Raw genomic sequence first — 17,637 nt, 5'->3', positions numbered from 1 at the left:
TAACAGGAACACTCACCCAGATAGACCATATCTTGGGCCATAAAACAAACCTTAGGCAACTTCAAATAAATGAAATCACAGAGAATATATTCTTTTATCATCTTCGACTCCAGTTAGAAATCAGTAGCAGAAAGACAACAGGTAAACCTATAAACCGGGAAATTAAGTCACAGACTTCTAAATGACCCATGGATCAGAGAGGAAGTCTCAATAGGAAAATTTAAAAATACAAACAATGGAAAGAAAGTAAAAATAACATCAAAATATGTGGGATGAAGCTAAAGCAGAACTAAGAGGGAAATTTATAGCACACAATGCTCACATTAGAAGCAAAGAAAAGTCTTAAATCTGTTACCTAAGTTTCTACCTTAAGAAACTAAAAAGAGAAGAGCAAAATAAGTCCCAAACAAGCAGAAGGAAAATAAAAAAAAAAAAAAACAAGAATTAGTGAAATTGAAAGTAGGAAAGCAGAGAAATGCAATTTAAAAAAGCTGGTTCTTCCCCATCTCCTTGAGAAAGGGAAACAAAAGCAAAAATGAATTCATGGGACTACATCAAACTAAAAAGTTTTTGTACGGAAAAGGACACCATCAACAAAACAAAAAAGCATCCTACAGTATGGGCGAAGATATTTGTAAATGACATATCTGTCAAGGGGTTAACATCCAAAATATATGAAGAACTTACACCCCTCAACACCCAAAAAGCAAATAACCCGATTAACAAATGGGCAGAGGATATGAAGAGACGGTTCTCCAAAGAAGAAATTCAGATGGCCAGCAGACACATGAAAAGATGCTCCACATCACTAATCACCAGGGAAATGCAAATTAAAACCACAATGAGCTATCGCCTCACACCAGTAAGGATGGCCAGCATCGAAAAGACTAAGAACAGCAAATGCTGGGGAGGATGCAGAGAAAGGGGAGCCCTCCTACACTGCTGGTGGGAATGTAAGCTAGTTCAACCATTGTGGAAAGCAATATGGAGGTTCCTCAAAAAATTAAAAATAGAAATACCATTTGACCCTGGAATCCCACTTCTTGGAATTTACCCAAAGAATACAACTTCTCAGATTCAAAAAGACATATGCACTCCTATGTTCATCACAGCACTTTTTACAATAGCCAAGCTATGGAAGCAACCTAAGTGTCCATCAGTAGATGAATGGATAAAGAAGATGTGGTACATATACACAATGGAATACTATTCAGCCATAAGAAGAAAACAAATCCTACCATTTGCAACAACATGAATGGAGCTGGAGGATATTATGCTCAGTAAAATAAGCCAGGTAGAGAAAGACAAATGCCAAATGATTTTCCTCATTTGTGGAGTATAACAATGAAGCAAAACTGAAGGAACAAAATGGCAGCAGACTCAGAGACTCCAAGAATGACCTAGTGGTTACCAAAGGCGAGGGGTGTGGGGGGGTGGGGAGGGAGGGAGAAGGGGACTGAGGGGTATCATGTTTAGTACACATGGTGTGGGGGATCACGGGGAGAACAGTGTATCACAGAGAAGGGACATAGTGGATCTCTGGCAACTTGCTGCACTGATAGACAGTGACTGCACTGGGGTGTGGGTGGGGACTTGATAATATGGGTAAATGTAGTAACGACATTGTTTCTTCATGTGAAACCTTCATAAGAGTGTATATCAATCATACCTTAATAAAAAATTACTTTAAAAAAAGCTGGTCTTCAAAAGAAAAATCAACCCAATCAATCATCTCCAGCAAGACATACAAAGATAAAAAGAAATGACACAAAACAGAATATCAAGGATGTCACTATAAATCCTGCAGAAAATACCTTTATGTTCATAAATTTGACAACTTAAAAGAAAAATTTAAAAACCACAGCTATCAAAACTCAATCAAGGTGAAATAGACAAACTGAATCATTATATGATCATTAAGAAGATTGAATTTGTAATTTAAAGGTACCCCCCAAATAAATCTCCAGGCCCAGATGGCTTCACTGGAGAGTGTTAACAAACATTTAAAGAAGAATTAACACCAGTTTTACACAGCCTCTTCCAGAAAAGAGAAACAGAGGGAGTTCTTCCCAACTAGTGTTATGAGACCAGTATTACTTTGATATAAAACCAAGAGAATAACACAAAAGAAAACTGCCCACTAATGTCTTTCATGAACTTAGACACAAAAATTTCAACAATATATTGGCAAGTTGTATCCAACATAGTATTTAAAAAATTATATACCATGACCAAGTGGGATTTATTCCAGGTATGCAAGGCTAGCTCAACATTTGGGAATCAATTAGCATAATCCACTGTATTAACACGCTAAAGAAGAAAAACCATATGATCATTATGACCACATAATTGACAAAAAAAAGAAATTTGACAAAATCCAACACCCATTCATGATTTAAAAAAAAAACACACACACAAGAAACAATTCCCAGCAACACAGGAATATCGGAGAATTACCTCAGCCTAATAATCTACAAAATCAGATGGCTAAAATGATACTTAATGGTGAAAGTCTAAATGCTTTCTCCTACGATTAGGAACAAGGCCAGGATGTCCACTCCTGCTGCTATGATTCAACACAGCACAGGGAGGTCTAGTCACTGCTAAAGTGCAAGAAAAAGCATACGAACTAGAAAGGAAGAAATAAAACTACCCCTGTTTGCAGGTAACATGATTATCTACATAGGAATCCCAAAGGATCTACAAAAAAACGACAAAAAAAACCCTAGTTAGAACTGAGTTGAACAAAATCATGAGATACAAGACCAGTACACACCAAAAATCTCAAATGTGTTTCTACATGTTAGCAGTGAAAACATGGACAATGGCATTTGAAACACAATATAATTTACAATCAATTTTACATACACAATACAATTTCCAAAGAAAATTAAACTCTTAGGTATATAACAAAACATATATATGATCTGTATTCTGAGTTTTTTCAGCATTTCAAAGGGCATTGAATATAAAAGAAATTAATGCCATTTGTTATTGGAGCTATGTAGCCACATATTTTTAAAAAGGCATAGGACCTAAATGAAGAAAAGTAAAAATCTTACCGAAGGACGTAAAACATGATCTGAACAAGTGGAACAATTTACCATGTTCTTGGATAGGAAGACATTTTTTAAATGACAGAGCTCTCAAACTGAAGATGTAAAGTCAACGCAATTCCAATTAAAATTTTAACCATATTTGATTTTTAAAAAGCGGGGGGGAAATGTTGTATCAAAATATCTTAGAACTCATATGGAAGAATAAAGCTCAAGAACATAAAAGGCATATAAAAATGAATGGTGACAGAGAATATGCTTCAGGAGATAGCAGAAGGCAAACATAAGGCCACTATGATCAACTCTCTGTGACTCTGGTCTGGGATGAGACAGTCAGGTCTACAGGACATATCAGAACCCAGAAACAGACCCCAGGACATATGTGAATTTAATATAAGACAAAGGGGGTATTTCCATTTGGAAGAAAAGAATAGTTTATCACCATATGGTACTGGCATGACTGGTTATCCATCTGGAAAAAAACATAGCCATACTCTGTGTCATACCACATAAATTATAAAACAATAAAAATCTTACAAGAATAGCTAGGCGACAACATATGAACTTAGAGTGAAAGACTTTCTCAACTAAGAGGAGATCCAGATGCCAGTTTTCATAAAGACATATTTGGCAATGTAAAAAATTAAAAACATTTGAAGGGCAAATTATACCAAATCCAAATTCAACAAATAAGTGATGAAAGAGGAAAACATATTCACAGTGCTTGTGACAAGAAAAGGGAAAATATTCACAATACAGAAAGAACTACAACAACTTGCTATGGTTGAAACCACCACCATATTCACAAAGCCCCCAAAAGGGCAGAATATGTTGCATTTATAGAAGAGCAAATGCAAAATGTCAAAAAATATATGCAAGGATGCTTAGACTCACTAGTGGTCGGGGAAATGCAAATTAAAATAACAATAAAGTACTCACTTTGTTCATTAGATGGTCAAAAGTTTAAAGAGGTGATAACACCTATTTCTGATTAGAACTAGGGGAAAGAATTACTCTCATAAATTTCCGGTGGTAATGTGAAGTCTTTTGGAAAAGAATCTGGCAATATTCATTAAACATAAAACTATGCACATGTCTTAAACCCTATAATCCTTGTGGGAATCTATTTCCTAGAAATAAAATTCCCAGGGTATATGTATAATGATGTTCATTGCAGTATCATTCATAGTGAAAACAACAATTTGAACTGAAATGAATACCCACTAAGAGAGGCACAGGTGAGTATATTAAATGCCTCCACGCTGTGAAATATTATGTAGCCACAAAGAAGACTGTGTGTGCCAGTCAACACAAAGCAATTTCAATGAAGTTTTATTGCATGAGAAAACTAAGTATGAGAGCAGGGTATAAAATATAATTTCATTTTTATAAATCAAACAAGAAAAGGAGGAAAACATGAAAAAATATTCATCGTGTTGTTCATACAAGTTCCCTGGAGGAGAAAAGGGTAGGGCAGATGAATAGGGGAGAAGGGGAAGAGAGAGGGAGAGGATGCAAATAAATTTAAAAAATGGAAAGTCTAAGCAAAATGAACATTCCCAAGTATTCACAGAATGAACTCTTCTATGTAAAATAATGTGTGTGTGAGAGAGAGTGAGATTATGTACAAAGAAATTAAAAAATAGTGTTATAGATATGTATCCTAACTTGCAGAGAAGTCTATGATAAACTGTCAATTGAAAAAAGTAAGTTGAAATGCTTTGACTGAGAATATTTAAAAGAAAATCAGGACACAGTATGGAATCCTCAAAAACCTGGAACTGTACAGAACATGGTTATATTTATATGATAACAGATTAACAAATCCCCAACATATCTGAATATGTATTTGTATATGTGCTAACAAGATATAACAGGGGAGCAACAGTAAATGGATGGTATTGGGACAGAGGTGGGGTAATTAGCTTTGTCTTTTATGTATGTTTGTTCCATAGTACTGCTTGTTATGTACAAGCATGGGCTAGTGCTGTAATGAAAATATCAAATAAAGAATTTTTTAAAAACATAAGCTCCAGGATTTCCCACATGACATCTCAAAGGTTTGCCACAATGTGCACAAAGAGCATATATCAAAGAGGAATACACTAAATGGTCATTTTGGAGGTAGCATACAGGCATTATCATCTTGAAATGGATTTCCTTTAAGGGACATAACTTAGAGGAGAAAATAACACCCAGATTTAGGTGCTAAATATTTAAGCTCATTTTGAAAGAATACTAGACAGGAACTGATAGAAAACAAAGTATCTCTAATACAAAACAGGAAAGAGGTAAACTGACTTAGTGGGGCTGCAAATCCACTACCGACGATACAAAGAGACAAAGCTCCCTCATTAGGGCCCGTCAGCACCAGCTCCAGGTCAGTTCAGGCAGCCAGAGTCCAAACAAGCCAGGAAGCCAAAGTCACCACTGAAGATTGTTTGCAGGGGCTCAGGCAGACCCTAGAGTCCTAGGCAAATTGTGCAGAAAAATGTAAGTGTATTCCCCTTCTTCATGTCTTCCTCCTCCTCAGACTACGTTGCCTACGTCACAGGATGTGGGATGAGATTGTCTCAGATTTTCAGCCAAAGCCTCCAAGCTGTGGACAATGGGTGATAAATAATGCACTTCTGTTTAGGAAAGATGCCAAACACATCCATGCAGGACTAAGAGAGGATCGAACTGATCTACGGACAATCACTACCATCCCCCATTTCCAACCTTTATAAGAGAAGAAGAGACTCATTAATGAGATTCTTGGTAGTAAGAGAATTCATGTGTGTAGGAAGTCTTGTCCCGCGCCTCCCCTTCCACCTCCAAACCAAACCAATGTATCCCAGTTGACCCACCAATGGCGATTGGTGCTCTTTGCAAGAAGGGAGATAGGTATTCCATTTTCCAGCTGGAAGTTCTGCTACCACAGTGAAACATAACATTTTGGTGAGAAAACGTCTGCGGGAAATTAGGTCATACAGGATGAAATTAAAGACTAGTGCCTAACTGTCCCCTGGAAAGCTCAGGATGGAGAGAGTAGCGGGAGTTGCTTACAGGCAGAGCCAGGAGACAAGGCAGCGGTGGGAGCGGTCCGCTGAGCCCCGGGCAGTCGCCCAGTTCTACACTAAGGATGGGCCGTGTTTCCTGTGGACCAAGCAGAGATCAGGTGAGTATTTGGGACAGGACTGCCTTAAAAGTACTCCACGAGAATACAGCTGATTCTGTAGCATCTGACTCTGCCGATGGACAGGGACCGCACTGGAGGGGGTAAGGACTTGATGATATGGGTAAATGTTGAACCACTGTGTTATGTATTTGAAACCAGCATAATATTATATATCGATGATACTTTAATTTAAAAAAAAGAGAAAGAGAGAAAATACTCTAAGAAAACTGGCTGCCTGGCTGGGAAGATCCCAGCAGCAAGAGGCTGTGGGTGACCCACCAGAGGATGGAGCTGATACAGGCCGGGGAGCAGGGCCGTGTCAGGACGCCCGCGGAGTTCCAAGGACCTCATCGCTGCGCGCTGTGGAACAGTCGGCGTTTGGGTGCCTGCCATGATTAGGTAGCCAAAAGAAAACCACAACCACCGGCAGATGCGAGAAACAGCCTTTGCCTCTCTCTCTCTCACCCTTCGCCGCCGTCTGCAGCCCCAAGGCAGCCAAGAGCGCGGGCGGGCGGCGGCAGAGCCAATGCGGACCAGACCCCCCTCCCGGCTGCTGCCCACACCACAGGCCGGGCCCCAGCTGCCGGCAGGAGAGGAGCTCTAAACGGGACGAGGGATCAGACTTTGTTTAGATGTAGTGAAAGCCCTAAATTTGCCCCCAAAACTATGGACCCTGCTCAGAAAGTAACATAAGGGGCGGAGAAAAGAAATCTTATTGACAATGTGTTTTTAGAAAGTGGTGGTAAATAAAATCATTCCAAGTTTCACTCATCCAAGGGCAGCCTATTCAACAGCCAGATCTCACCCAGAAAGCCCTCTCCCCCCACCCCCCAGCACTTACGCACTCCTAGTAATTACTTCTGCCCACTATTCCAGCGGGCATCGCGGGCGGCCTCCTGCGCCCGCAGCCCCGCCCAGGCGGAGCGCCCTCCCCACCCCCTTCCTGCGCCCCGGGCGCCGGGGGCCTCTGCACGCCCCGCCTTCGCCCTCAAGCCCCACCTTCTCCACAAGGCCTAGCAACCAGCCCAGCTTCTTAAGTCACTCTTCCGTCTCAGCGACACACTGCTGGCTGGCAATATGCCATTCGGTCCCCATAAGTACCTTTGGACTGCACGAGCTCATTTTCATTGGAAAAATGTGGTCACCCTACACGTAGCCTTGCTACTTTAGGCTGTCGCTTACTTTCATGTGTATGTCCCACATGTCATGATGAGCTCGAGGGCATCACTCCTGTCACTGATTTGTTTGTTTTGGTCCCATTATGTCTCCAGACGGCAGGTAGCAGGTTCCCGAGAATGTCTGCTGGAAGTATTTATGCTGATGGTCCAGGACTTGCCTGCTTGCTTTTCTACCGTCCCCACCTCCTGGAGGCTGCCCTTAACTTACCGTCGGGACTACTCAACTCCGAAATACCCCAGCGGACGCCAGAAACAAGGATCAGTCATTTCACAACCATTTCCAAGAGGCTAGGATGATGAGACTATTTCTAATGAAGGAATTCCCCCAGCTGAGAGCATCAAGCGTTTCAACACAGAAGGAGACCAGAAAGCAGGAGGGCAGCGCACGAGGCCACGGGAGGCAGGGCAGAGCCCTGTATCCTCAGGGAACTGGGGACCACACGGTGGGAGCGTTTCCTGTTCAGCCAGTGATCTGTGGACCAGATTTCTGAAAGGGCTTTGTGCCACTTTCTCTGCTTTGGAAACGGGAGCGACCGTTGGTTTCCCTCTTCATGATTCCTAAGTATGTTAGTAGAATCAAATGAGATGATGTGAACTGCTTTGCTCTGTAAGTCTGAAGATCTGTCATTAGCCCTTTGCAAAATTATTTCTGGAAAGATACAGAAATAACTGATGTAAAAGGATACTGGCTTCTCAAAGACTTTCTTTTTTGTATTGTTGTCAATTTAGAAGTCAAGGCTTCGGTTCTTTGGGAATAAAATGGCTGGGCCATAAATCAATCATGATTCATTTCAAAGATTTAAAAAATGTAAAGAAAGGCTTTACACAAAAGCTCCTCATCCTTTAAAGGTTGAAAGTTGTGTCCTTACTTCTGTTCTCCAGTTTTTTCTCCACTAGTTGTAAGGAGCCTTCAATGCCCCATGAAAGCACAGGGCAGTTTGAGCACAGGCTCAACATTTGCTCCCCAAAGAAGCAAATAGCTGTAATTTATCTTGAGAAACTACCACTGTATGGAGAAAAATGAAAGAGGATGAGATTTCCTGATGGGTTTTTAATTGCTATGTTAATTCTCCGGATAATTCAGGAAAACAAGCCCAGAGCTGAATTGTCTAGATTGTCTGTAATCATCTGAATCTGAATTTGCTAATTTTACAGATAAGTCAGCCAGCACTTCATTTTCCCCTGGGTTGTTTAAAACTACTTGGGAGTGTTTAAAGCAACACATCTAACATCTGATCTTTCTTCCCTGATGGTGCAGAGGCCAGGCCCTGACCTCAGCTAGGATTTGGGTGGTGGGGGCAAAGTCAGGTGTTAAGAGTGAGCAGAACGGCCTGGGGTGCAAATGAAGATATTTATACAATGAAATATCATTAAGTCACACACACAAAAAATTAAATCTTGCCATTTGTGACAACATGGGTGGACTTTAAGGACATTATGCTAAGTACCATAAATCAGACAGGACAGACAAATACCATTTGGTCTCACATGTAGAATCTAAAAAAAAAACAAAACTCATAGATACAGAGAACAGACTGGCAGTTGCCAGAGGCAGGGGATGGAGGTGGGCAACATGGGGGAAGAGGGTCAAGAGGTATGAACTTCTAGTTATAAAGTAAGTCTTGGTGCGTGGTGACTATAGTTAATAATGCTGTGTTACATATTTGAAAGTTGCTGAGAGATCTTAAAAAAGTTCTCATCACAACAAAACATTTTTCTGTAACTATATAGGATGATAGATATGACTAGATTTGTGGTGGTGATCATTCCACAATGTATATAAATATTAAATCATGCCATACAACTGAAATTAATATAACATGGTATGTCAGTTATACCTCAATTACTTTTTAAAGTTAAGAAAGAGATTATCACCGATCTCATAATTGTTCAGTCCCTCTGGATCATTTCTGTCCTCATTTCACTTGACCGCTTTGTCGTACAGAAAACCTCTGACTGTTTTCTTCTTGAAATTGTCTCCTTGCTTAGCTTCTTAAGGGGCACTACAAACAGGGAAATGGTAAGAAGGTAGGCTCTGGAGCCAGACTGTCAGGTTGTGAATCCTGGCTCCAGACCTTACTAGCCCTGTGACCTGAATCGAGATGATTTAAGCTTTCTCTGGCTCCATTTCATCGTCTTATAATGGAGCTGATAATAATGCCTACCGCACAGGGCTGTGTAAGATGTAATGAATACAGGTAAGATACCTAAAATAGCATTGGTACAGAGTAAATAGTATGTGTTTGCTATGATTCATTTATTCATGCTTTGCTTCATCTCTGAATTCCTGGTTTGACCCCAGTTGTCTTTGCAGGCTCCTCCTCTTTTTTCCCAGTTCCCCCAGGTTTTTGTTCCCAGCCATTCTCTGCTAGTTTCCTTCTCACTCTGGACACTTTTCAAAGTAAGGGCAATTGCATCTTTATTTCAGATTAAAAGAGCATTTACAAGCTGATGCTCCTGAGCCTTATCAGCCACCCTGACCTCTTTCTGGGAGAGGCACATTTTTTAACTGATTACCTAACAGCTGTACCCACAGGTTTCCGTGGACACCTCAGATACATTAGTCAAAGAGTGAATTAATTCCCTTCTCACCTCCAGCCTGCCAAGCCTTCCCACATTTCCAGAGCTGATGGAAACACCTGTGAATTCAGGCAGGGCGCTCTTCCTGGTTAGTTCAATAGAAGAGGGTATTGCAATGGTAAGCCCGGTCAGAAGGACGGGGCACAGGTGCTGTTCCGGTTGTTTCAGTGGTAGAAATACTCACTCCTGATGGACCTTAGGAAAGGTTTTGGAACAAGATGTGTGCGTCTTCAAGACGAGTTTTGAGATACTCAGGGAAAGAGCCTATTGCCGTCCAGAATGGGAGCCTTAACTCTCTCCCCTCCCCTCCCCCCATGAGCTGAGGCTCGCTCTGCTCTGTAGCCAACAGGAGAATCCAGACAAAGAAAGAAGGACTTGCCTGGGAGGACACATCAAGGCTTTGCAATTTGCTACACAGATGAGAAAACTTGATTTTTTTTTTAGGAGGAAGTGATGCATTCTAGAAAATGGGAAGGAACTAAAGACAATCAGGGGGGGAAAGGGTTAAAATAGAGAGGGCTTGTGGGGAGAGAGAAAGAAGCAGAGTCCCCTTAGGACAGGTGGACATTTTCAACCAGGGACACTGAAGATCTGAGCAGGGAAGCCTGTGCTCTTCCTGCCTGAATGGGGCTCATGGAAACGGGTCAGGAGCGCAAAGCCTGTTTTTCTACCCTCTGACCCTGTATGGTTTGGATTTATCAGTGGTGGCTTTGTGTAAAGAACTATTTAATCATTCTTTAGAGTTTAGTGCTTGTTAACTTTAGGAAGCAATTCTCTAAAACATTGAGCATCTGGAGAAAGGAGGGGGCTGGCCCCCTTTCTACTCGTTCCCAGCAGCAGGGCTGTGTTTACCACGCAGGTAATGCAGCTTCAGCTTAAGGACGCTCATTCACATGAACCCTGGCCAGGGCCCTTGCAGACGCAACACACGCACCTGGTCAAATGTGTTTATAAATTTGAACGAGAAACATGTTTTTACATTCTTTTTCTATGAAGCCTTCCGCACTCCCCACTCCTGTAAAATTGGAGAAGCTTTAAGCTACGTAAACCCTGAATCTGACTCTCCCTATTGCCCCAAACCAGCAGGTTTGAAAACACCTCCAATATGGACCAAAGAAATAACAAATTGCCTAAGAGAAACAATAACAGTAATCGCTAAGAACAGTTCCCTTCCGAAAGAAGGACTTACCGATACATCTCTCTTACAGATACAAAACACCTGCTCATCCCATGGGGTTCACCGATACCGGTTAATGATATCTCCCCGCAAGGCCCTCTTCTGTACCCCACTGCGCCCACCGTTCGGTAAGTCTGATGAGTGGTGGCTGAGCAGCACCCGAGATGACCGGCGCCGTCCCCATCAGGCTGGCACGATCGGAGCTGGCGCCCGCGCTCATCGTTTTCCCAGTGCCACTATGTTGCCATGTCGTCTTCTTGTTTTCAGAATCAACGCCTTGGTACTCCATTCTCGAACATGATCTCTTTCTCTAATAAGATCTTTCCAGGAGACACATCAAATTATATTACTTTTTTTGCTGAAAAACGTGACTTCCATTATCCGCAGGTCAACCTCATTGGCTGCTCTTCTAAAGGGAGCTATGCCTCAGCCAATCCCAGGACGTCGCAGGTACATGTAGATGACAACAGATGATTTTAATCAGCTGTCACATGGATGAATTATTTCATTTTAATAATCATTTTAATGTGTGCCAGGAAAACAAAACTAGCACATCGGTCCAGGATTCCACGGACACTACCGCGCACAGTGACGCTTACGCAGGCAGCACCGCGGTAGCTTGCCCATCACAGACATCACGAATCACAGACCTGGTGCATGGGTGCCAGGTATTAAAGCTTTTACATCAGAGGAAAATGAATGTTCTCACTGTTTTATACACATAGATGCATTTACCAAAACCTCCCTGTAAGATACGCAAGACAACCTAAGAGACGTATGTCACATAACTGCTCAAGTTGGCTGTAACATTAAGAGATGAGGGCTGAGAACTATCACTAATAGTGAAAGACATGAACCCTCAGATTTGGGATCACAAAATGTCCTAAGATGGTTAAATAAAAATCCACAGAGACACGTGGTTGTATAATGCAACACATTATTGACAAAGAAAAGATGTCCAAGGCAACTGAAGGAAAAAAAGAAATAATACACAAGGATGGAAATTAGACTAACTGCCAATATCTTAACAGCAGCAAAGGAAGCCACACGGCAGTGCACCAATTTTCAAGCTGCTGCAAAGAACAGTCAACCTAAAATTCTACATCCAGGTAACTACTGTTGGAGTGTGAGGGTGAAGTAAAGTTTTTTACTTTCTCAAACAAAAATAGAGAGAATCTATCACTCCATGAACCTCACTGAAAAATCTGTTATTAAGGAATGTCCATAAGGCCAAAGGAAAATAATCCCAGAATGAAGATCTCCAGTGCACAAACGCATGGCAAGCAAAGACAGTGGTAAACAATGGGTTTAGTCTAAAGAAATGTTGTTTTATAAAGACAACAACAGTAATAAGAATAATAAAGAATAATTAATTTGGGAGAATAAAACAATGTAGAGATGAGATCTTTAACAACATAGGATGTTAGATGGGAAAGATGATCGTAGTTCATAGATTCTAAGGTGCCTATATTCAGAATACTAGATATATGTGTTACTGTCAGATTTTTTTTTTTTGAGGGACTCAAAGTCACTAAAATTTAATGATTTTTTTTACCCTTAGATTTTGTTATGTAAAGTATGTATGTTGAAATTTATATGTTAATTGTCAGTTATGTTGAAACTGTAACTACTTAAATAAAAGAAATAATATGTATGTCTCAAAACAGTAGAAGGGTAAAAGGAAATAATGTACCCTCAACCAACTCAAAATAAAACATAAAACTAGGGTTTCTGTGCTGCAATCCTCAAAAGGAAAAGTCTAAGAATAAAGACAACTCAAAAGTAAAATGGGCAGAAGATATGGACAGGCAAGGCACAGGAGAAAGTCAGCTAACATGAAACAAAAATGTTCAAACTCACTTGTAATAGGAGAAATGCAAATTGTAACCAAGAGGAGCTGGTATTTTTCCACATAGCAGATCAGGACAAAATGTGGAAGTCTGATGATGTCAGACTCTGGTACGAATGTGAGCAGGGGAAACTCAAACATTGCTAGTGCAAGCTTAAACTGGCACGCTTTTGAGAGCAATATACAAATACATATTTAGGTTGAAGATGTGCATCTTTATAACCCTCAGCAACTCTCACATATGTGCCCGAGCAAATAGGTACAAGAATATTTTTCTAGAACCATTTGCAACAACAAACAATTAAAAACCACCTAAATATCCACTGGTTGTAAAATGGATAAGTAAATTGTAGTCTATCCATACAAAAAAATGCTGTTATACAACAATCAAAATGAATGCACTTGGGCTGTGTGTCAACATGGGTATATCTCGACACTGATTGAAAGATGGTATGATATCATTAATATAAAATTTAGAAACATATGTCAGTACTGCATCTTATCTATTACACATTCATATGTAATAAAAGTATAAAACGATGCAAGGAGAAAACACTTGGTGTGCAATGGTGCTTGCTTGGGAGGCAGAGGGTGAGGAGTGGGGTAGGGAAGAGTATACAGAACGTTTTAACTCCATCTGCAACATTTTATTTTTAAAAACTTGAAGCCAAATATAGCAAAATATTCAGATTTGACAAAGATCAGTGGTCAGTCCTTATTTTCTGAAAGCCTAAAAAATGTTTTAATTAAAAAATTTTAACATAGTGAAACCCATTCTGCCTGATTCATACCTTCAAATAGTTGCATTAGTCACTTAATATACCTACATATTGCATGATGTTAAAAATAACATTCTAACATTTTGAACTTGAGTAAAGATGTCGTATGTGCATTGATTTAATAACAGCATTTTCTACTTGTAACACAGCAAATGAAGAAATCATTTAAAATCAAGCAGCGGCTTCTCAGATCGCTACACTGGGGTGAGAGTGAAGAGCAGTACCTAATGAAAGTGAGGGACGGATGAGGGGAAAGTGAAATCGGCTAAGGGTGGAGTATAGGGACAGAGAGAGGAACACTGCCAGGGAAACAAGAGGAGGCAGGAATTGGAGGAAAAAGGAAAAGGATTAAAAATAATACGTGGCCAAAACCAACAAAAAGGGAGTAAACTGAACACTAATAGAGTGGGTCATCTTCATGCAATTATAGAAGCTATTTGAAAAGGCGGACATATAGATGCTCAACATGATTTAATGTGACATAGGCCATAGAGTTTTATAGTTGCCAATGTCTGCTTCCAAATCCTTGTTCCAAAATGAGGGAAGCAGGTCCCAGTCAAGTGCGTTGGCCTGTGGTTAAGTGAAGAGCTGGAGACAGAACCCCTCCCGAGGACACCTGCATGCGAGGACCTTTCTAGGTCACTGCATTTCTGGTATCCATCACCTGGGGCTCCTCGGGCCTTGAGAGGGAGGGAGGGGAGCGAGACGGGAGCAGCCTGCAAGAGAGAGAAGTGCAGGGGCCTCGGCCAGGGCAGGAGAACTCCAGACCCTGGCGGCAGTGCAGAGACACGAACAGTGAGTTAACTTTTGATGCCTTTACGGTCTTCCTCCTATGTCTTTACGCCTTTTTTAAAAAGGCTCATGGGACATGCTTCTTCCGTTGTAGGAAATTTAATAGACAAATATCATAGGGAAGTAAATGTGGGGAGTGGAAAACCGTTGTCCGAATCCATTCTTACACTATTTTCATTTCTGCTTTTCCAGAAGACCATTCTCGGTAACACCTTCTTAAAATCCAGCACAGAAAGTACCCCAGAGGTATATCTTCTCTAATTAAGCCCTAAAATGAGACCATAACCCACAAAGGAGGAGTTCCATCATGATTGCTGGCATTTCCTCTTACTTTTTTCTTTTTTTAAGTGAATTATATCAAATTTAAATGGTAAACCGTGGTTTTTTAATGGTTGTTTGATTTTCTACTTAGGAGGTGGTTAATGGCTTTAAGACAGAAGATGAAATTAAAGAAAACAAGCCAAACCAAAGAGGTCGAGCAATACACTGAGCTTAAAGTTCATTGAACTATAAAAGCACATTATTACCTAATGAAATGTAGGTGCCAAAATAATATTTGATTTTTCCAGATGAACTTCACCGACATCTCCAGGAACCTTATGTCTAGCTGGTGACGCACTGGAGCGTCAGGAAGCTGAGAAGGCTCATGAGAACTCTGCTCCCCCAGAGTGGTGCTGTGGTGAGGACGCCATCCTGCTCAACGTGTGCCATTTAAATCTCCCTCTGCTGCGATTTATAACTTGGCTGGGACACTGTATTCATCATACAACTTTGTGTCAGGGGACTTTTTTTTTAAACAAATTCTGAAAACAACACACACTAAGTAAAACAAACCCCACGTTGTATGTAGAGCCTGATTTTTTTTCCCTCCGTAAGTTGTGCTCTCACTTTTTATTTTAAGGCTTTTTGGGGAAAAGATGCAATTAGGAAAGCGGGTGTTTCTGTAAGACCTTTGATCGATCACACTCTTGGCATAGGTTTGCTACATAATGTAGTCTTAGTTCCATGTGGAGTCTAGAAAGAGCTAAGACATTTGCTCGGAAGAAGTGTGGTAATTTGTTTTCTTTTAGAGAATTTTCCTCTTAGAGAAAGTACCTGGGATCCTTCCTACATAATCAGTTAAAAAAACAACTAGTAAAAGAAAGAAAGAAAAGGGGGATTACTCCTTAACAGGATAAAACTATTGGTAAATCAAAGATCAACACATGCTTTAAATATCCTTAATGTTGATCACTTAAAGGGTGTCAGATGATCAGCTATGGAGGTACTCTTTTCTGATAATATTCCTTTCTCTTAATTAAAAAAAAAAAAAAAGCAGTTACTGTGTGCTGACCTCCAATGAGTTCTGCACAGTGGTATAGAGGGCATGTCAAAGTGTGGGCAAAGGGTCTGTTTGTTTCTATGCAGAAGATCAAGGCCTAGCTTGGATACCCAGAAAATGAACTAAGATACGATATGAGGAGGAGCTTCCGGCATCAGCACTCTCTGGAGGACTCGTGCCGGGGGATGATCATCAAAAAGCCTCCACAGGGATCCGGACATGCTGCGGTTGTGGCTGCATCCAGCCCACCGTCTCCTGGACTTGCCATAAGAAGGAGGAGGGAGATGTCTAGGCTGGCATGTGCATACAGTGAGACAACGAATTTGACTGGATCTGTACTGTTGGAACTCAACCAGGAGTTGGGAGGGGTGCAAGGTGTAGCACCCCAAAATCTCATGACTATAGACTATCTATGGTTAAAAAAACATATGGGATGTGAACAGATCCCAGAAATGGGCTGCTTTAATTTGTCTGATGGTTCAAGTACAGTTGGACAATATCCATCATATCATAGATAAATTTTCACAAATGCCTAGGGTGCCTAAATGGTTTTCTTGGCTTCACTGGAGATGGATGGTAATTATAGATTTGCTTTGTTTATGTCACCGTATTCCTATTATGTTAATATGTGTGTGCAAATTAGTTAGTAGTTTAAAACCCATACATACTTAAGGTACTATACAAGAAGATATGTCAAAGAAATAATCAATCCTCCCATGTTTCCTTCATATGCTACATCTATAGCTTTTCTTCTTCCTTCCTAATTACAACCCTTAAATAGAATTCGTGCCTCATATCGAATTTACCGAGTATCATAATTCCTCCAGGTGGTAAAGATACCTCGACACAAGTGCTGGGCATAGAAGCCACAAGGCATAAATCTGCAAAGAAGTAAAAAGCTAACCTTTGCAAACAATATGGCTTCTCTCTCACTTACCAACTTTACATTTCCCTGTATGGCCCCGGAAGATGACTGGTTAGCCAGAGACGGGTAAGATTCCTCAAGGGAGGAACAACCTAAGACAGGCACAGTCGCAGGGGGGCCATCAGGTGAGAATTTGGGGATCAACAGAGGTGAGGCTCAGAACCTCACCCCCCCTGCTTTGAGAGAAATCTTCTGCATCCGTGGAGGTCTTGCTGCCCTTGTCTAGCCTGGATTAATACTTAGTCCACAGGCACACACCTGATCATCTGATCATCTACATTTGCCTTCTTACAGCACTAAACTATGTTTTCTACCTTTATCTTGCATCTACCTACCACTTCAGCATTTTATTAAAAATAAAAAAAATAATAATAATAGGAGAAATGTGGGATCAACATATAAATCAAGTACAAAAATCAAACGAATATTCATATTTGACCTGATGGTTTATAGGTCATATTGCATGATCAAAACCGAAAGTTTCTGTGATGACTGCCCTTGTACTGTTCACCATGTAAGAATTTATTCCCTATGTAAGAATTTGTTCACCATGTAAGAACTTGTTCGTTATGCTTCAGAAGATTGGAGACTGTTGAGAATTAGCCTTGGGGTTGATTAATGATTGTGCATTGAGTCCCCTATACAGAATTTTATTGTTGTTAACAACCATTTGATCAATAAATATGAGAGATGCCCTCTCAAAAAAAAAAAAAACAAAAAAACAACTAGTAGTGAAAAACACATAAAGCTGTTCCAAACTACCATAATTAATGTATTTTTTTAAAAAACAGCAAAACAATTTTTTTTAAGTTCCATGCAA

General features: G+C 40.5%; 2 long non-coding RNA genes across 2 annotated transcripts in view; one reads left to right on the top strand and one right to left on the bottom strand.

Moving 5' to 3' along the window:
* Nucleotides 1-15,701, top strand: part of LOC118969823 (uncharacterized) — a 45,115-nt gene extending 29,414 nt beyond the window's left edge. Inside the window, exons 4-6 of the long non-coding RNA XR_012122978.1 lie at nt 7,488-7,956; nt 11,183-11,279; nt 15,141-15,701. This is a non-coding gene — a long non-coding RNA (uncharacterized lncRNA). The remainder of the gene's footprint in view (nt 1-7,487; nt 7,957-11,182; nt 11,280-15,140) is intronic.
* On the bottom strand, nt 1,577-7,126 carry LOC118969824 (uncharacterized). Its single transcript, XR_005057645.2, has 3 exons — nt 7,058-7,126; nt 6,105-6,194; nt 1,577-5,655 (listed from the first exon to the last, which is right to left on the bottom strand). It is a non-coding gene; the product is annotated as an uncharacterized lncRNA (long non-coding RNA).
* Nucleotides 15,702-17,637: the final 1,936 nt, after the last annotated feature.

The sequence above is a fragment of the Manis javanica genome, chromosome 11 (assembly GCF_040802235.1).
Source record: "Manis javanica isolate MJ-LG chromosome 11, MJ_LKY, whole genome shotgun sequence".
NCBI lineage: Eukaryota > Metazoa > Chordata > Mammalia > Pholidota > Manidae > Manis > Manis javanica.
Note: the sequence above shows the minus strand (reverse complement) of the source record. Positions and strands in the feature narration are given on the sequence as shown.